Raw genomic sequence first — 16,731 nt, forward strand, 5'->3', positions numbered from 1 at the left:
CTGTGGGAATCCTCTCACAGAGCCTCTGGTGATTCGACAGGGGAGCTGGTTTGAATCCTGGGGATCTTCAAAGGGTCCCCAGCCTGGTGAGCTTGGAAGCTCCTTCCTTCAACCTGTGAAGAGCCCACTGGGCTCCCTTTCCTTCCCTTTATATTTTGATGCAGCTGGTTTCTCTTTTTCAGTCCATGGGGTCGCAAAGAGTCAGATACAACTGAGCGACTAACACTAATGCATTTTTTAAAAAATGTATTTATTTTTAAGTGGAGGATAATTGCCTTACAATACCGTGTTGATTTTTGCCATACATTAACATGAATCAGCCATAGGTGTACGTATGTCCCCTCTGTCTTGAACCTCCCTCCCGGCTCCCACCCCATCCCTCTCCTCTCGGTCGTCACAGAGCACCAGGCTGAACTCGCTGCATCACACAGCAGTTTCCACTGCTTCTCTGCTTCACACGTGGCAGCGTGTGTGTCTCCACGCTCCCGACCAAGTTGTCCCACCTTCTCCTTCCCCCACCGCGTCCAAAGGTCTGTTCTCCACGTCCGCATCTCCACTGCCGCCCTGCAAATAGCTTCATCAGTATCATCTTTCTAGAATCCGTGTATATGCATCACTATGATATTTGTTTTTCTATTTCTGACTCACTTCCCTCTGTAAAATAGGTCCATGTACTTCACTGGAACGGACTCATATGCGTTCCTGTTTATGGCTGAGTGATATTCCATCGTATGTATGTACCACAACTTCTTTATTCATTCATCCCTTGATGGGCGTCTAGGGTGCTTTCATGTCTTAGCTATTGTAAATAGTGCTGCCATGAACAGTGGGGTACATGTGTCTTTTTCATTTATGGTCTCCTCAAGGCACAAGCCCGGTAGTGAGATTGTTGGGTCATACGGTAGTTTTAGTCCTAGTTTTATTTTTTTTTCCCCCCGAAGGAATCTCTAGTGGCTGTATAAATTTACATTCCCACCAGCAGTGCAGGAAAGCTCCCTTCCCTCCACACTCTCTCCAGCAGCTGGTCAATCCTTTGTTCTCTTTGCTGGTTTCAGCACATCAGCTGCCCTTCCAGCCCCAGCCGTGTCCCCATCTGTTCTGTGAGCTGCCCTGCGTGTGTCCTGTGGGCTTGGTCACCTCTGCTCTGCTCCTTGCTGGCCCTGGGGCTGTGTGTTCCTCAATGTGCCCCTCTGCACAATGGGTGTTGGATCTACAAAGCAGACATCGGGGGGCTCCACGGGACTCAGGGTATAAGCCCCTGCCTGTTGGGGGCGGGGTGCGTTCCCACCGTGTTTTCTCTGGCTCCTGTGTGGGGTCCCTTGCGGGTGGTTTGTGCCTTCTCGGGGCAGCAGGGAGCCAGGGGTCTGGGTCTGCCCGTGGGGAGTGTGTGAATCAAAGGAGCCGGCCGCAGCTGAAGCAACCTCGCCTGGATTCTTAATGTGGCCTCTTGACAGACCGATTGTGTAACGGCATTCCTCCCAAGGAAACACGTCTGCCCCCTCGGAGAAGGTGCGAGAGCTTCCCAGACACTGAAAGGGCCCTGCTGGGTAAATTAATTCTTCATTATTCCGTTCCCGGGGCTCTCGTGTTGGCCCAGCGCCCGGCACACAGACGCCCGCCTGCACCGGGTCGCCCAGACGCCCGCCTGCACCGGGTCGCCCAGACACGGGGGTGGCGAGTGCCAGGTAGGCTCGGCCATCCACAGAATCGGAAGATGTGCTCAGAAATGCAGATTCCCACCCTTCCTTGTCTCCTTCTCCAGGACAAAGGGTCTGTTGTTGACATGTGAACTTGCTCTCTGGTATCTAAATATTTTACTGCTGGGGACGTGCAGGGTCATGTCTGTCTGCACACGATAGCTTTGAGCAGGGTTGGGGGTTCTGGCAAGATGCTTGCCATTTCTCCTTCTCCGTGGGTGCTGGTTTACCCACTCTGGACCTCAGCAAACACTCTCCTGGGACCGGAAAATGCCACTCGCTGTTACGATTTCCGAGTGGGGTCCTCAAAACCCCCAAACTGTTCAGACCCAGGGCATGGAGAGTGCAGTGCAGGCCTTGATGCCTCAGAAGTGGGGGTCCCGGAGGCATGGCTGCTGTGGGTCATCACAGGCGGGGATGGGGAGGTGACTTCCCTGGGATGGAGCACCCGCTGGAGACGATGCCTGCGAGTGAGCCAGCGTCCTTTCTCCCATCTTTGACATGCCCCTTCCCCTGGTCTCCCTTCATCCAGACTAGACGTGGAAATCCATCACCACCACTGATGAGCTGGGCGGACCTGAGTCAGCTACCTAATCACTCTCCCCCTCAGCTTTCTCATCTGTAAAATGGGGATGGTGATCCTGCCTCCACAGGTTGGGATGTTGGGAGAGGAAGCTGAGGTCCTGCATGGAAGCACTCGGGACGTGCCCGGCCTGGGGAAAAGCTCAAGAAATGATGCCTGTTTCACCCAGTTGCCTTCTTACTGGTTTGACAGTCACCTGAGCCGGGAGCGAGGGTCCCTGCTCCAGGGGGTGGGCGGGCGGTGGGAAGGGCACGAACAGGGAAGCGTGTTCAGGGAATCCCCTTGTCACCAAGGGGACCTGTGTGGACGGGGATACCAGATGCCCAGGTTCACAGCCAAGGCGGTTTGTTACCAGCTGGGGCCTCAGTTTCCCCAGATGTGAAGCAGGCGATGCTGGTGGCAACTGCTCCTGTGGATTAAATGAGTAAGCGCTCTGTGATGCCCAGCACAGCATCCAGCGAAAGCGTCTGGGGGCTTATTAATACGCAGCTATGCATACGCCATCGCGGGGCTGATGCCACCGCTCTCAGAGGCCAAGACGGAGGACACAGAGGTTGATGGAGATTTCGTCCGCAGGGGGCCCGAGGTCAGCGACCCACGCTTCCAGCAGTCCGGAGGCCAGAGCAGGAAGCACTCAGGTGGTCTCCTCCCTCCAGCCGCTATCTCTCCGGCTCCGGGCACCTCTCGCAGCTTCCTTCCCTGGGGAGCGGGCGGGAAACCAGAGCCGCTGGCAGGAGGCGCGGGCCTTTCATCCACCCCAGGACGGGAGCGAGTTACAGGTGAGGCCATTGTTCCTGAGCACAGGTGGAGATAATGCATCCTGACAGCCCGGAGGACTGGCCCCTGGCAGCCCCACCGGCCTGGCCCGAGCCCCAGGGCAAGCCTCGTGGGCACCCGAGTTACAACACGTCCTGTGAACGCTCCCCACGGCGCGGCCTCTTCATGTGTTTCCAGCGCCGGCGGCTGGGACCGCACCTGGGAGCATCATGGCACATCCATCGAGGGCTTTAGCGAAGGTCACCGCCAGCTGGGGGACAGAGCGTGTATTGTCGAGGGTGCCAGCCCAGTCTCCGCAGCCGGCCGGCTGCCCTGACCACAAGCATTCCTCGCGCTCACCCTCGTCCACACCAGGCGGGCACCCGCTCCCCCTGGGGCTGGCCTTGCCCCCGCCCTCCGACGCCACCTTCAGGCTGCGGGCTGAAGCCTCACCCACCGTCTTCCAAAACCTAATTGCCGCGCGCTGTGTCTGCAACGGGCACGGACCCAGGGCCCCGGGCCTGCCAAGAATTTCCCCGTGTGAATACCTGCGCAGGGCATCTCCTGTGGGAACCGGGAGGCACCCGGGGCCTGGCGTTTGTCCCCGGCTGTCTGGTGACATTAGGCAGATCAAAGCCCCATTGTCCACAGTCGTGTTCGCTCTGTTCCTCCGCTCGGAGCCCGTGTCCTGGGACTGCCCTTCCCTCGTCTCAGACGCGGGGCGGGGGGCTGACCCCCGGGACCCGGCTCCCGGTCCAGCCCCGGCGCTCCTCCTGGCAGGGCCCCCACCGAAAGTGAATTGTCTCTCCCGGGTCTGAGGCCAGGCACACCCTGACGAAGAATGAGAAAGTGGGGCGGCCCGGCTCCTCCCTGTGTCTTCAGCCGCAAGCTCGGACCTGGCTCTGCATGCAGCAGCTCGGACCGGGAGAAGAAAGTCGCTGAGGCTGGAATCGCTCCCAGAGCTGGTGGAGGAGGAAGGGCAGCGGGAAGGAGCCGTGTGATGGCCCTGCTCAGCACCCCTCGGAGAACACCCAGGAGAAGGGACACCCCGAGAAGCATGAACACGGACTGTCAGGAAGGTGTCAGATCCTCCCACGTCCACCGCTGGTGTCCAACGAGGGGGCCAATCAAATGATTCAACCACACGAGTGGCAACGCTTGAGCTCACAGGAGCTCATTACATCTTAGACCCATTGGTCCAGGCTGCCTGTGCATGTGCTAAGCTGGGGGAGGAAAGAGCGCCCAGATGGAATAATTATGTCCATCCAGGTGTCAGTCTCTCCCAAGACCAGGCAGCTGTACTCACATTTCGTATTTCTATGGGACAGGAGTCTTTCTGAGTGTAGGTGGCTTAAGCATGTGTTGAGAAGCCCAGAGATTTCAGCTTCAGGAATGGCTGGATCCAGAGGCTCAAATGCTATCATCAGATCTCAGTCTCACTTTCTCCATTTCTCATTTCTGCCTTCCTCTGAGAAGGCTGTAATCCCTGGATGGGCTCATGTGGATTTGATCGGGGTCACTTGCCCATTTCTGATTCAGCCACAATAGCCAGGGGGCTAAGAAATGCTGATTGACCACTCTGGGTCTGAGGAGCATCTTTTGCATCTTTTGAATCTCACGGATGGAGAGAGGTTTGCACTGGGAGTGGCATCAAGGCACAAGACACACTGCACCACGACGTTCCGTTTATTAACAGGGGCGCATGTGCCAGGGTCTTCCACGCTGGAGAAGTTGGAGAACATTCTACATCCGGGGCAGAGATGGGCATGATTGCCCAAAGGGCTGGTTAGGCAGAATTGAGGTCTGGCCAAGTGTGATATTATGATTTTTAATAAGAAATATAAATTTGGTCTTAGTCCCCATTCCTGGCACAGAGACCCTAAACGCCTTGGAGTTTCCTGTGACGAGAGCACAAAGGTGTCTTTTGTTATGCTGACAATGTGATTTTTGGAAACTACCAAGGATGGAGGGTGGCTGCCAGGAGAGCCAACCACACACATCAGAGACAGAAATTCAGCCCCACCACAGGGAGGGTGAACCCATCACCAATCACCAATCACCAATGATTTGACCAATTGTGCATGTGTAATGAATCCTCCAAAAACCCCCGAAAGGACAGGGTTCTGGGAGCTTCCAGGTTGGTGGACATGTGCAGATTTGAGGAGAGCAGTGCTCAGAGATCATGGGAGCTCCGAACCTCCCCCTCATACCTTGTCCTGTGTGTCTCCTCCATCTGTGTGTTCTTGGGTTATATCCTTTTGTAATAAACCTGGGGGCTCAGGCAATAGAGAATCTGTCTGCTATGCGAGAGACCTGGGTTTGATCCCTGGGTCAAGAAGATCCCCTGAAGAATGGAATGGCAACCCACTTCAATATTCTTGCCTGAAGAATCACATGGACAGAGGAGCCTGGTGGGCTACAGTTCATGGGCTCGAAAAGAGTCGGACACGACTGAGTGACTCTGTGTGTGTGTGTGTTTGTGTGAATTAGGAGGCAAAATGTTTCTCTGAGTCCTGTGAACTGCTATACAAAATAACTGAACCCCAGGAGAGAGTAGCTGGAACCCCTAAACTGTAGCTAGTGGGTCAGAAGCACAGATGGTGACCTGGATTTGATACTGGCATCTAAGTGGGATTGGGGGCTCTTGTGGGTGAGGCTGTGATTGTAGGGTCTGTACTATCTCCAGGCTGGTAGTGTCAGAATTGAGTGGAATTATAGGATTCCCAGCTCATGTCCAAGAATTGTTTGCTGTGGGAAACAACCCACAAACTGGAACTGCTGTCAGTATCTTAGTTGGAACCAGAGTCAAACAATGAAAAACCTTGAGAGTTAGCCTAAGGAGTTGAAGTGTATCCACCAAGCAGGAGGAACCACTGAAGGGTCTCAAGCACATGGGTTTGATCTGATTTACACAGTGGACTTCTCTTGTGGCTCAGCTGGTAAAGAATCTGCCTGCAATGTGGGAAACCTGGGTTCAATCCCTAGGTTGGGAAGATCCCCTGGAGAAGGGAAAGACTACCCACTCCAGTAGAATCCTAGAGAGTTCCATGGACTCTATAGTCCATGGTGTCACAAAGAGTCAGACATGACTGAGTGGTTTTCACTCACTCACTCATGCTGTGGACAGAATACAATGGCTTCTCTGGTGTGTAGTGTGGGCTGGACAAGAGGTAAGGATGTTGTAATAGCTGAATTGCAGCTGATCAAGTCCTCACTAACTCAGAACTCGGAGTGAAGATTAGCTTAGCTAGGAGCTGGGCCAAGCGGGAGATAAAGGGAGACAGAGCAGTTAGGAGAATCACCAAGCCCTAGCTCTGAGAACGTCAGCTTTCCAGACAAGAAGGAAGCAAATGGAGCACGAGGTCTTCCCAAAAGGCTCAATGCTGATACATCCACTTTCAGTAGGCCCTCGGTCATAGCCTGGTGACTCTTACTTTACAAACAGTAATAATGGATTTTCAGACTTCTGTTTCTACTCAATAGGAAATCAGGGACTCATAAATTGGATGTGTGTGGGTCTGTGTGAAGGAGAGAGAGAGGGAGAAATTGAGAGACATGGAGAGCGAGATTTAGTGGGAGGGTAGCAGTGGAAATAGAAGGGGAAAAAGTGGAAGCAGTGACAGATTTTATTTTCTTGGGCTTCAAAATAACTGAAGATGGTGACTGCAACCATGAAATTATAAGACACTTGCCCCTTTGAAGGAAAACTATGACAACATCTAGATAGCATATTAAAAAGCAGAGACATCAGTTTGCCAACAAAGGTCCTTAAAATGCTATAGTAAAGCTATGTTTTTCCAGTGGTCATATACAGATGTGATTGTTGGGCCATCAAGAAGGCTGAGTGCCGAAGAATTGATGCTTTTGAACTGTGGTGCTGGAGAAGACTCCCGAGAGTCCCGAGGACAGCAAGGAGATCAAACCAGTCGATCCTAAAGGAAATCAACTCAGAATATTCATTGGAAGGACTGATACTGAAGCTCCAATACTTTGACTACTTGATGCAAAGAGCTGACTCATTGGAAAAGAATCTGATGCTGGGAAAGATTGAGGGCAGGAGGAGAAGGGGATGACAAAGGATGAGGTGGGTGGATGGCATCACCAACTCAATGGACACTAATTTGGGCACACTCCGGGAGATAGTGGAGGACAGAGGATCCTGGCACGCTGCATACAGTCCATGAGGTCACAAAGCATCAGATACGACTTAATGACTGAACAAGAACACGACACAGCAGTGAAAATGGAGATAAAGAAACCCTGTGAGCGCAGATTGGGGCCACGTGCTGCAAAGGCAAATAGTTTTACATAAATCAGTAAACCCTAGAAGCACATACCATTTGAGGATGGGAAGTGGTCATTGTCCACTTGAGGGCAAGACGATGAATGGTGGTGGGCACACAGCTGGCTCTCTGGCTGGGTCTCCTCTGCTGACCCGCCCCCATTCCTGAGAGCTGCACCATCACACGGCTCCCCTCTGCCCATGGATGCCAGACCTTGCCAGCTGGATGTCGGGCTGCCCAGAGGAATCCATAGGCTCTGTGGGATGGATGTGGGGGTCCCACCCATAGACTCTGTGGGATGGATGCGGGGGGTCCCATCCATAGACTCTGTGGGATGGATGTGGGGGGTCCCACCCATAGACTCTGTGGGATGGATGCGGGGGGTCCCATCCGTAGGCTCTGCAGGATGGATGCGGGGGTCCCACCCGGAAAGCATGGATAGCATCGCCCATGGATGCATCCTGGCTGGGATCCTGGCCTCACTGGCTGCAAACCTGGCTGGACAGGCCTCCAGCCCCCACAGGGGATGTTAGACAACCAGAGACACTGGGCATCCAACCCTGAGGCTTCCTGGGAACACCAGGCTTTACTTTCTTGAGAAAAGAGAAGGGAAGGAGCAAAGCCCACTGGTCCAGCTATAGTGAGTCAGGGCAAGCGGGCACTGGGCCTCCTCTCCCATTACACACGTGCCATTCACAGGCTCCTGGAGACAGATGCTGCTATGGGCTGTTGTAGCCTCCCAAACCCTATACTGAGGTCCTGACTCCAAACAGATCAGTATGTGACTGTATTTGGAGAACAGGCCTTTAAAGATGTAATTAAGGTAAAATGAGGTCACTACGGTAGTCTGAATCCCACAGGACTGGTGTCCTTATAGAAAAGGAGGTCAGGACACAGACACACACAGAGGGGCGACCCTGTGAGGACACGGGGAGGAGACAGCCATCTGCATGCCCAGGAGGGAGGCCTCAGGAGGACCAGCCCTGCCCACACCCGGGCCTAGGATTCTAGCCTCCAGGCCTGGAGAGAGTAAGTTTCTGTCCTTCAAGCATCCCAGTCCATGGGACCTTTTGAAAGGCAGCCTGAGCGGACCATCCAGATGCCTGTTTGCAGAGTAGTGGGTCTACGGAGAGGACTCCAGGCCCAGGCAGGGGGAGGCGGGTGCTGTGGACACAGGGAAAAAGCAGGCAGGACACTCAGACACAAGTGTCCACCCTCTGCTGACGCTGGTGAGCAGCTTGTGTGCCGGGACCTGCCTGGGCTCGGGCCACATCACAGAGAGGCCAAAGGCACACTGAGGTCCCCACTTCGAGGGCCAGGGTGGCTGTGGGCTTGCACGGCTTTGGAAAAGCTGAGCCAGGCCTCTCAAACTTCCCGAGCACCCAGTCTGTGATGCTCCCCAGCTGGGTGCCCAGGGCTCCCGATCGGAACCGGCAGTGACGGGTTCCCTGGCTCACTTGCTCCAGGCCTTGCCCTGATGCAGGCTTGTGGCTCTGCAAGCCCTGTAACCTTCGCTGCAGCTCAGGGCACAGGTCCTCGTCCCGATTTCCAGAACCTGGAAAGGCCCCGGGAAGCCCAGGGCCACACGGCTGTTGGGCGGCATGGCTATAATTCAAACCTGTGTGCACTTGAAGCCCAGGCCCCCGGCCACTCGATTCCTGGCTGCAGGTGGACGTTCAGCAAAGAGCAGTTCTTGCCCGTTTACAAAGACTCCTTGGGGGTGCTGACGAGGGGCCCTCGGCAGCCCCAGACTGGGCCACGTGCGTCTCCCTGGTCCTCCCCACTCCCAGCGTCAGGATCTGGGCTCAGAGGTGCTGCTGGACTTTGGGGCACCAGAGCCCCGATGCTGGGAGAAGGCGTGGGGTTAGGGGCCTAGGGTCTGCAGGATGGCCCATCTGCTGGCTAAAAGGGCTAGCCTGTGGTCTCTGGGGACCCACAGGGCTGGGTCTAGGGTCCATGAAAACAACTCTGGCCCTCGGTGTGCCCTGATCAGACACCCCAATCCCAACAACAATCCCAGTGGCTGTGTTCCTGCATTCTGAAGCCACGGCCACCCACCCCTCCCTCTTGGGGGCCTCTGCTTCTCTAGAGCAGACTCTGGGCTGGTCCCGTGAGGACTCTGAGCCTTTGCAGGCTCTGGGAAGCAGAAAGAACTGTCAGAATGCCCATGGAGACCGAAGCCAAGCTTCCACGCCTTCTCATCCTCCCAGCCAAGGAGATGGGCCAGAGCTAGCACCCTGTGGGACTCCCACTCATGCTGCTGAGCATTCCTGGTAGGGGTTCTGTGTGGCTGGCACCGGCGAGGGGGCACATAGCAGGGCCAGCCCAGGAGGAGGGGAAGGGGCAGGGCTGCGTGAACACCAGGAGTTGGAGTCTCAGGCAGGAGGGCAGCCACCGAGTCACCCGCCTGACCCAGTGGAGGCCTGGTGTCAGCCTCTGAGCCCCGCCCAGGCTGTTCCTTCCTCCTGGGAGGCCGGGCCCCTCTGCAGGCTGGCCTTCATCTCCTCTAGGAAGGGAAGCGGGGTATCCCGTGTGCCCGCCCTCTGCTGGCAGGGTCACCTTCTGTCCTCCAAGGATCCTCTGACTGCTCAGTCCCACCCAGCTGGACTCATCTTGGGGTCAGCCAGAGGCCACCTCCACGCCCTGCTAGTTTTAGACCTGGAGTTGATTTTCTGAGGTTTCCTGGGAGGTATTTATTGGGGGCGGGGAGAGTCCCATGAGGCAAGAAATTCACCCAGGAAACTGAGGAATCAGATACTTAGAGAAAAAGCCCTTTCCCGTAAGTGGCAGTGTCTCCTTGAACCTCCACACCTGTGAATTCCTGTCACCCACTGTTTATCTGATGGAGATTAAAAATCTGAAAGAGTCAGTGTTAGCATGCAAATTCCAGCAGAACCAGCCTGCTGTGATTTGCATGGGAACCAAAGCTCCCTCTGCTACCCCGGGGCCCAGCCCAGAAGGTTCCCAGTCTTTAGAATGGCTCCAACTCCCAAGCCAGGCAGGGAGCTAGGAGAGCAATTCTCAAAGTGGGGGTCCCCTGGGCATGAGGCAGAAATACAAAGCCTCAGGTCCCCAGACTGCTGAATGAGAAACTCAGGGTGCATGGTTGACGGAAGAAGTATTCCATGTTTATGGATTGGAAGACCCAATATTGTCAAGATGTCAGTTCCTCTTAATTTGATCTGTAGATTCAACACGTGTGCACGCATGCCTGTGTACTCAGTCGTGTCTGACTCTTTGTGACCCCTTGGACTGTAGCCTGCCAGGCTCCTCTGTCCTTGGGATTTCCCAGGCAAGAGTACTGGAGTGGGTTGCCATTTCCTTCTCCAGGGGATCTTCCCAACCCAAGGATCGAACCCACATCTCCTGCACTGGGAGGCGGATTCTTCACCACTGAGCCACCAGGGAAACCAGGTATCAGGAAACCAACTCTAAAAGCCAGACAGACACGGTAAGAAAGCAGCCAAAAGAACCCTAAGAAACTATGAAACTTTAGGAGCAGGGTCAACATTTTTTTTTTTTTTTGACCTACAGATTTCACTTTATTCCAATCTGAATCACGAAGAGTTTAAAGGCAAACTAAAGTCATCCTTATTTTATCCACTCAACAGTTGTTTTAGACAAAACTAGTCCCTTTAGATCCTAAAAAGAAACCGTATATTCTAATGTGTGTGTGTGTGTGTGTGTGTTCAGTGGCTTAGTCGTGTCCGACTCTTTGTGACCTCATGGACTATAAGGCTATGTCAGGCTCCTCTGTCCATGGGATTTTCCCAGCAAGAACGCTGGAGCATATTGCCGTTTTCTCCTCCAGGAGATCTTCCCAACCCAGGGACTGAACCCGCATCTCCTGAGACTTCTGCGTTTCAGGCAGATTCTTTACCTCTGAGCCACGGTGCTGTGCTTAGTCCCTCAGGTGTGTCCAGCTCTTTGCGACTGGGAAAGTCTATATTCTAATGTAACCGATGTTATTTACTTAAAAAATCAAACCTATTAGCCTATAAATTAAATTCATCTGTGAAAAACTAAAGTTTCTACAATTTTTTTAAATTTTGAAAAATTTATCGAAATTGTTTAAACTATATTGGGTTTTTAATATTATCTAAGAAGTGGAAAGAATAGACAGAACAACTATACAAAAAAGATCTTAATGACCCAGATAACCACGATGGTGTGATCACTCACTTAGAGCCAGACATCTTGGCGTGCATAGTCGAGTGGGCCTTACGAAGCATCACTATGAATAAAGCTAGTGAAGGTGATGGAATCCAGTTGAGCTATTTCAAATCCTAAAAGATGATGCTGTGAAAGTGTTGCACTCAATATGCCAGCATATTTGGAAAACTCAGCACTGGCCACAGGATTTCATTCCAGTCTCAAAGAAAGGCAATGCCAAAAAATGTTCAAACTACCGCACAATTGCACTCATCTCACATGCTAGCAAAGTAATGCTCAAAATTCTCCAAGCAAGGCTTCAATAGTAAGTGAACCAAAAACTTCCAGATGTTCAAGCTGGATTTAGAAAAGGCAGAGGAACCAGAGATCAAATTGCCAACATCTGTTGGATCATCAAAAAGGCAAGAGAGTTCCAGAAAAAACATCTACTTCTGCTTTATTGACTATGCCAAAGCCTTTGACTGTGTGGATCACAACAAACTAGAAAATTCTTCAAGAGATGGGAATACCAGACCACCTTACCTGCCTCCTGAGAAATCTGTATGCAGGTCAAGAAACAACAGTTAGAACCAGACATGGAACAACAGATTGGTTCAAAATTGGGAAAGGAGTATGTCAAGGCTGTATACTGTCATCCTGTTTATTTAACTTATATGCAGAGTACATCATGCAAAATGCTGGAGTGGATGAAGCACAAGCTGGGATCAAGATTGCTGGGAAAAATATCAATAACCTCAGATATGCGGATGACACCACCTTTATGGCAGAAAATGAAGAAGAACTAAAGAGTCTCTTGATGAAAGTGAAAGAGGAGAGTGAAATAGCTGGCTTAAAACTCAACATTCAAAAAACGAAGATCATGGCATCCGGTCGGGGCTCCAAAATCACTGCAGATGGTGACTGCAGTCATGAAATTAAAAGACACTTGCTCCTTGGAAGAAATGTTATGACCAACCTAGACAGCATATTAAAGAGCAGAGACATTACTTTACCAACAAAGGTCCGTCTAGTCAAAGGTATGGTTTTTCCAGTAATCATGTATGGGTGTGAGAGTTGGACCATAAAGAAAGTTGAGTGCTGAAGAATTGATGCTTTTGAACAGTGGTGTTGGATAAGACTCTTGAGAATCCATTGGACTGCAAGGAGATCAAACCAGTCAATCCTAAAGGAAATCAGTCCTGAATATTCATTGGAAGGACTGATGCTGAAGCTGAAGTTCCAATACTTTGGCCACCTGATGGGAAGAACTGACTCATTGGAAAAGACCCTGATGCTGGGAAAGATTGAAGGCAGGAAGAGAAGGGGATGGCAAAGGATGAGACGGTCGGATGGCATCACCGACTCAATGGACGTGAGTTTGAGCAAATACCAGAGACGGTGAAGGACAGGGAACCCTAGAGCGCTGCAGTCCATGGGGTTGCAAAGAGTTGGGCGGGACTGAACTGAACTGAAAAAGTGGGCAAGCCTGTCAAATTTACTAATCTATATTATTTTAAAAACAATCTATGTAGAAAACCTATCAAATTGAGTACATAGTATTAATATGTTAATGATATAGAATGCTCTAGTTACAAACTTTTAAAAAATGTTTTACTCAGAAATTTTTGCTGGTACTTTTGGTAGTTCTTTTTTTAATTGGAGGAGATTTGCTTTAGAGTGTTGTCTTAGTTTCTGCCATACAACATGAATCAGTCATATGCATACATATCCCCTCCCCCTGGAACCTCCTTTCCACCCCTCACCCCATCCCACCCCTTTGGGCTGTCACAGAACACCGGGGTGAGCCCCTATGTTAGACAGCGATTTCCCATAAGCTATCTATTTTGCATATGGTAATGTATATGTTTTAATGCTACTCTCTCTACTTGTTCCACCCTTTTCTTTCCCACTGTGTCCACAGTCTATTCTCTCTGTTTGTGTCTCTATTCCTGTCTTGCAAATAAGTTCATCAGTAACATTTTTCTAGATTCCATATATATACATTAATATATAGTATTTGTTTTTCTCTTTCTGATTTCTTTCACTCTGTGTAACAGGATCTAGGCTCATCCACCTCATTAGAACTGACTCAAATTTGTTCCTTTTAATGGCTGAATAATATTCCATTGTTTTCCCAATGGTCATGTATGGATGTGAGAGTTTGACTATGAAGAAAGCTGAGCTCCAAAGAATTGATGCTTTTGAACTGTGGTGCTGGAGAAGACTCTTGAGAGTCCCTTGGACTGCAAGGAGGTCCAACCATCCATTCTAAAGGAGATCAGTCCTGGGTGTTCACTAGAAGGACTGATGCTGAAGCTGAAACTCCAATATTTTGGCCACCTCCTGTGAAGAGTTGACTCATTGGAAAAGACCTGATGCTGGCAGGGATTGGGGACAGGAGGAGAAGGGGACGACAGAGGATGAGATGGCTGGATGGCATCACCGACTCAATGGACGTGAGTCTGAGTGAACTCCGGGAGTTGGTGATGGACAGGGAGGCCTGGTGTGCTACAATTCATGGGGTTGCAAAGAGTCAGACACGACTGAGGGACTGAACTGAACTGAACATTCCAATGGATAAACTTCTTTATCCATTCATCTGTCAATGGACATCTAGGTTGCTTCCATGTCCTAGCTATTGTAAATGGTGCTGCAGTGAACACTGGGGTACATTGAGGTACTCAGCTGTCTGTTTTAATGAGTCCTCTAGGTGAGTCTCGGGCACAGTCTGAGAACTGTTGGAGGAACAAGGAAGCTAGGTGGGGGTGCAGAGGGAGCCACGTTCGGAGGCCGCCTCACTCCTTGAGCCCCTGCAAATCCGGTCCCAGCAGCCCCCGAAGCCCTCTCCTGGGGGCAATGGTCTGCAGTGTCTCTGATCCCTGGCCTGTCCCTCTCCCTGTTTTTATCCATCATCCTACCTGGGCTGAAGCCTCAAGGACTCCACTCAGCCTGACTCACCTGATGGCTGACATCTCTGTTCTCCATCAAACACACACCATGGTCCCTTCTGGAGCGAATCTGATTGGGTGGAGATGAAGCTCTCTTTAGCATCATTGATGCCTAGGGAAAGGCAAGTTACATTCACACATGAGTAAAGTTTTTTTCTATCATATGTATTTTAAACTCTAATGTAATGCTGGTGTCTTTCTTGCACCTCTGCTGGCCCAGCTCTGGTGCATTCTGATACCTCCTTGCAGGACCAAGTGCGCTTTCCTCCCCCTGGACTCCTCATAACCTTCTGGCCAGCACCTTCTGCCACTGCTTCCCCCATACCAGCCACCAGAGTGGCCTTCCTAGAGCACAACCTTGTAAGATTTCACATGTGTTGTGTACTCAATTTTTATTGTTTATTTGTTTTCTTAGTGGCTTATGGTTTCCGGTCTTGCTTAGGAAGACTTCCTGCACAGTGGGATTGAAGAATATTTGCTTCTGTGATCTTCCATATGTTTATAGCTTTTAAAAAAATAACACTACTTTCTTTGGATTCACTTGGAAATTACTCTTATGTATGGTGTGAAATAGGGATTTAAGTTTGACTTTTTCCAAATGGATGGTCGATCGTCCCAACTCTTTCATATAAAAAAAACCTGTCCTTTGTCATATTTTAAGTTCTTGTATATACTTGGAGCGGCTTCTGGACTCTATTGCTTCTGTTGCTCTGTCTGTTCCTATCGTAGGAACAGTTTAATGACCACGGCCGCAGAGTGAGGTTTAAAATCTAGTTGGTCACAACCCCTGCAAGGTCTCTTTCCAAAGTTGTTTTGACAATTTTTGCAGATTGATTTTTCCACTTGAACATCAGATTCAGACATGCAGAATCGTAGTTCCCTGACCAGGAATCTAACCCACGCCCCTGCAGTGAGAGCATGGAGTCTTAACCACCGGACCACCGGGGAAGTTACTTACATGGTCCAGTTTTTAAAAAATGAAGATTTAGTCTAGTTTTTAAAGAAATGATTCGGACTCAAATTTAGAATCTTTCTGGGATCCAGAATGAATTAGAATAAACATATTAATCCTTGGAAATTTGGCCAATTGTGATAGTAATGTCTTTTTCTTGGAGAACATTTCTCCTCATTGATTCAGGACTTCAGTTCTTCAACGGTGTTTTGTCATTTTCACCATAGAGATCTTACCCTTTTTGTGTTAAACTGATTTTGAAGTATTTCATAGCTCACTCACTGAGGTTGGAGAATTAGGATGTGGCAGGCCTGGGGGAAGCAGGCAAAACCAATCCCATGTGGCGATGAAGGAAGTATCTAGATAGTTCTTACTCTGTGGGTCTGTGGCTACACCAGCTTGTAACCCCAGCTTGGGGAGATTCCAGAGTCAGGTTCAGATCTGAGCAAGATGTTTCCTTGGAACTTACACTTGTGATATCAACATTCATCTGGAAATTTCCAGGTGGATGGTGAGATTAAGGGATGGGTCCTTCTCCTGTGCCTTCAATGTACATGTTTAAAACTTCTGGGGCCCTTTAAGACCTAAAGGGCCAGACATCAGCATTGGCAATGTGACTTTAAGTGGTGGAAGACCTGCAGCTTCATGATCAGAGCCTGCTTGGCTGTGTTTATTTTCCACCAGGCTGTCCTCAGTGGGACCCGGCATGAACCGCTGGCCAGGGCAGGCACCCTCCAGCTGAGCTCCTGTCTGGGTGACTTTCCAAGGAGTCCCCACAGGGCCCCTGGTGGTGGTCTCAGCTTCTTGGGCAGGACCCTTTCAAGATGACCCACTCTTGCCTTCCTTCCCTTGTCAACAACAGACAGTAACAAGTGTCCACGAAGATGTGGAGAAATTGGAACCTTCTTATGCTGCTGGTGGGAATGTAAATTGTGCAGCCACAGTGGAAAAGAGCTTGGCAGCTCCTCAGAAGGTTAAAAGCAGAGTTACTGTATGATCCAGCGTTTCCACTCCTAGGTGGATGCCCAAGAGATATGAACAAATACTTTGACGTGAGTGTTCACAGCAGCACTAAGGCTGGAAAGAAAACAAGTGCCCAGCAGCTGATGGACGGATGAATAAACTGTGGCAGAGGCAATAGAATATTATTTAGTCATAAAAAGGAATGAAGTGCTGATATTGACGTGCTACAACATGGATGACGATAGAAAACAGCATGCTGAGTGAATACAGCCAGTCACAAAAAAATACTTCCTGTCTGATTTCACTTAGATGAAATGTCCACAGTAGGTGAATCTATAGAGACAGAGAGTATATCAGTGGCTTCCTGGGGCTGATGACTAATGGTGCAGAGTTTCTT

At 50.7% G+C, this 16,731-nt stretch overlaps 1 long non-coding RNA gene across 1 annotated transcript; it reads right to left on the minus strand.

The window, feature by feature from the left end:
- Positions 1-231: 231 nt before the first annotated feature.
- On the minus strand, positions 232-4,342 carry LOC133241577 (uncharacterized). Its single transcript, XR_009734635.1, has 2 exons — positions 3,585-4,342; positions 232-3,307 (listed from the first exon to the last, which is right to left on the minus strand). It is a non-coding gene; the product is annotated as an uncharacterized LOC133241577 (long non-coding RNA).
- Positions 4,343-16,731: the final 12,389 nt, after the last annotated feature.

Source organism: Bos javanicus, chromosome 29 (assembly GCF_032452875.1).
Source record: "Bos javanicus breed banteng chromosome 29, ARS-OSU_banteng_1.0, whole genome shotgun sequence".
In the NCBI taxonomy this organism is placed as follows: Eukaryota; Metazoa; Chordata; class Mammalia; order Artiodactyla; family Bovidae; genus Bos; species Bos javanicus.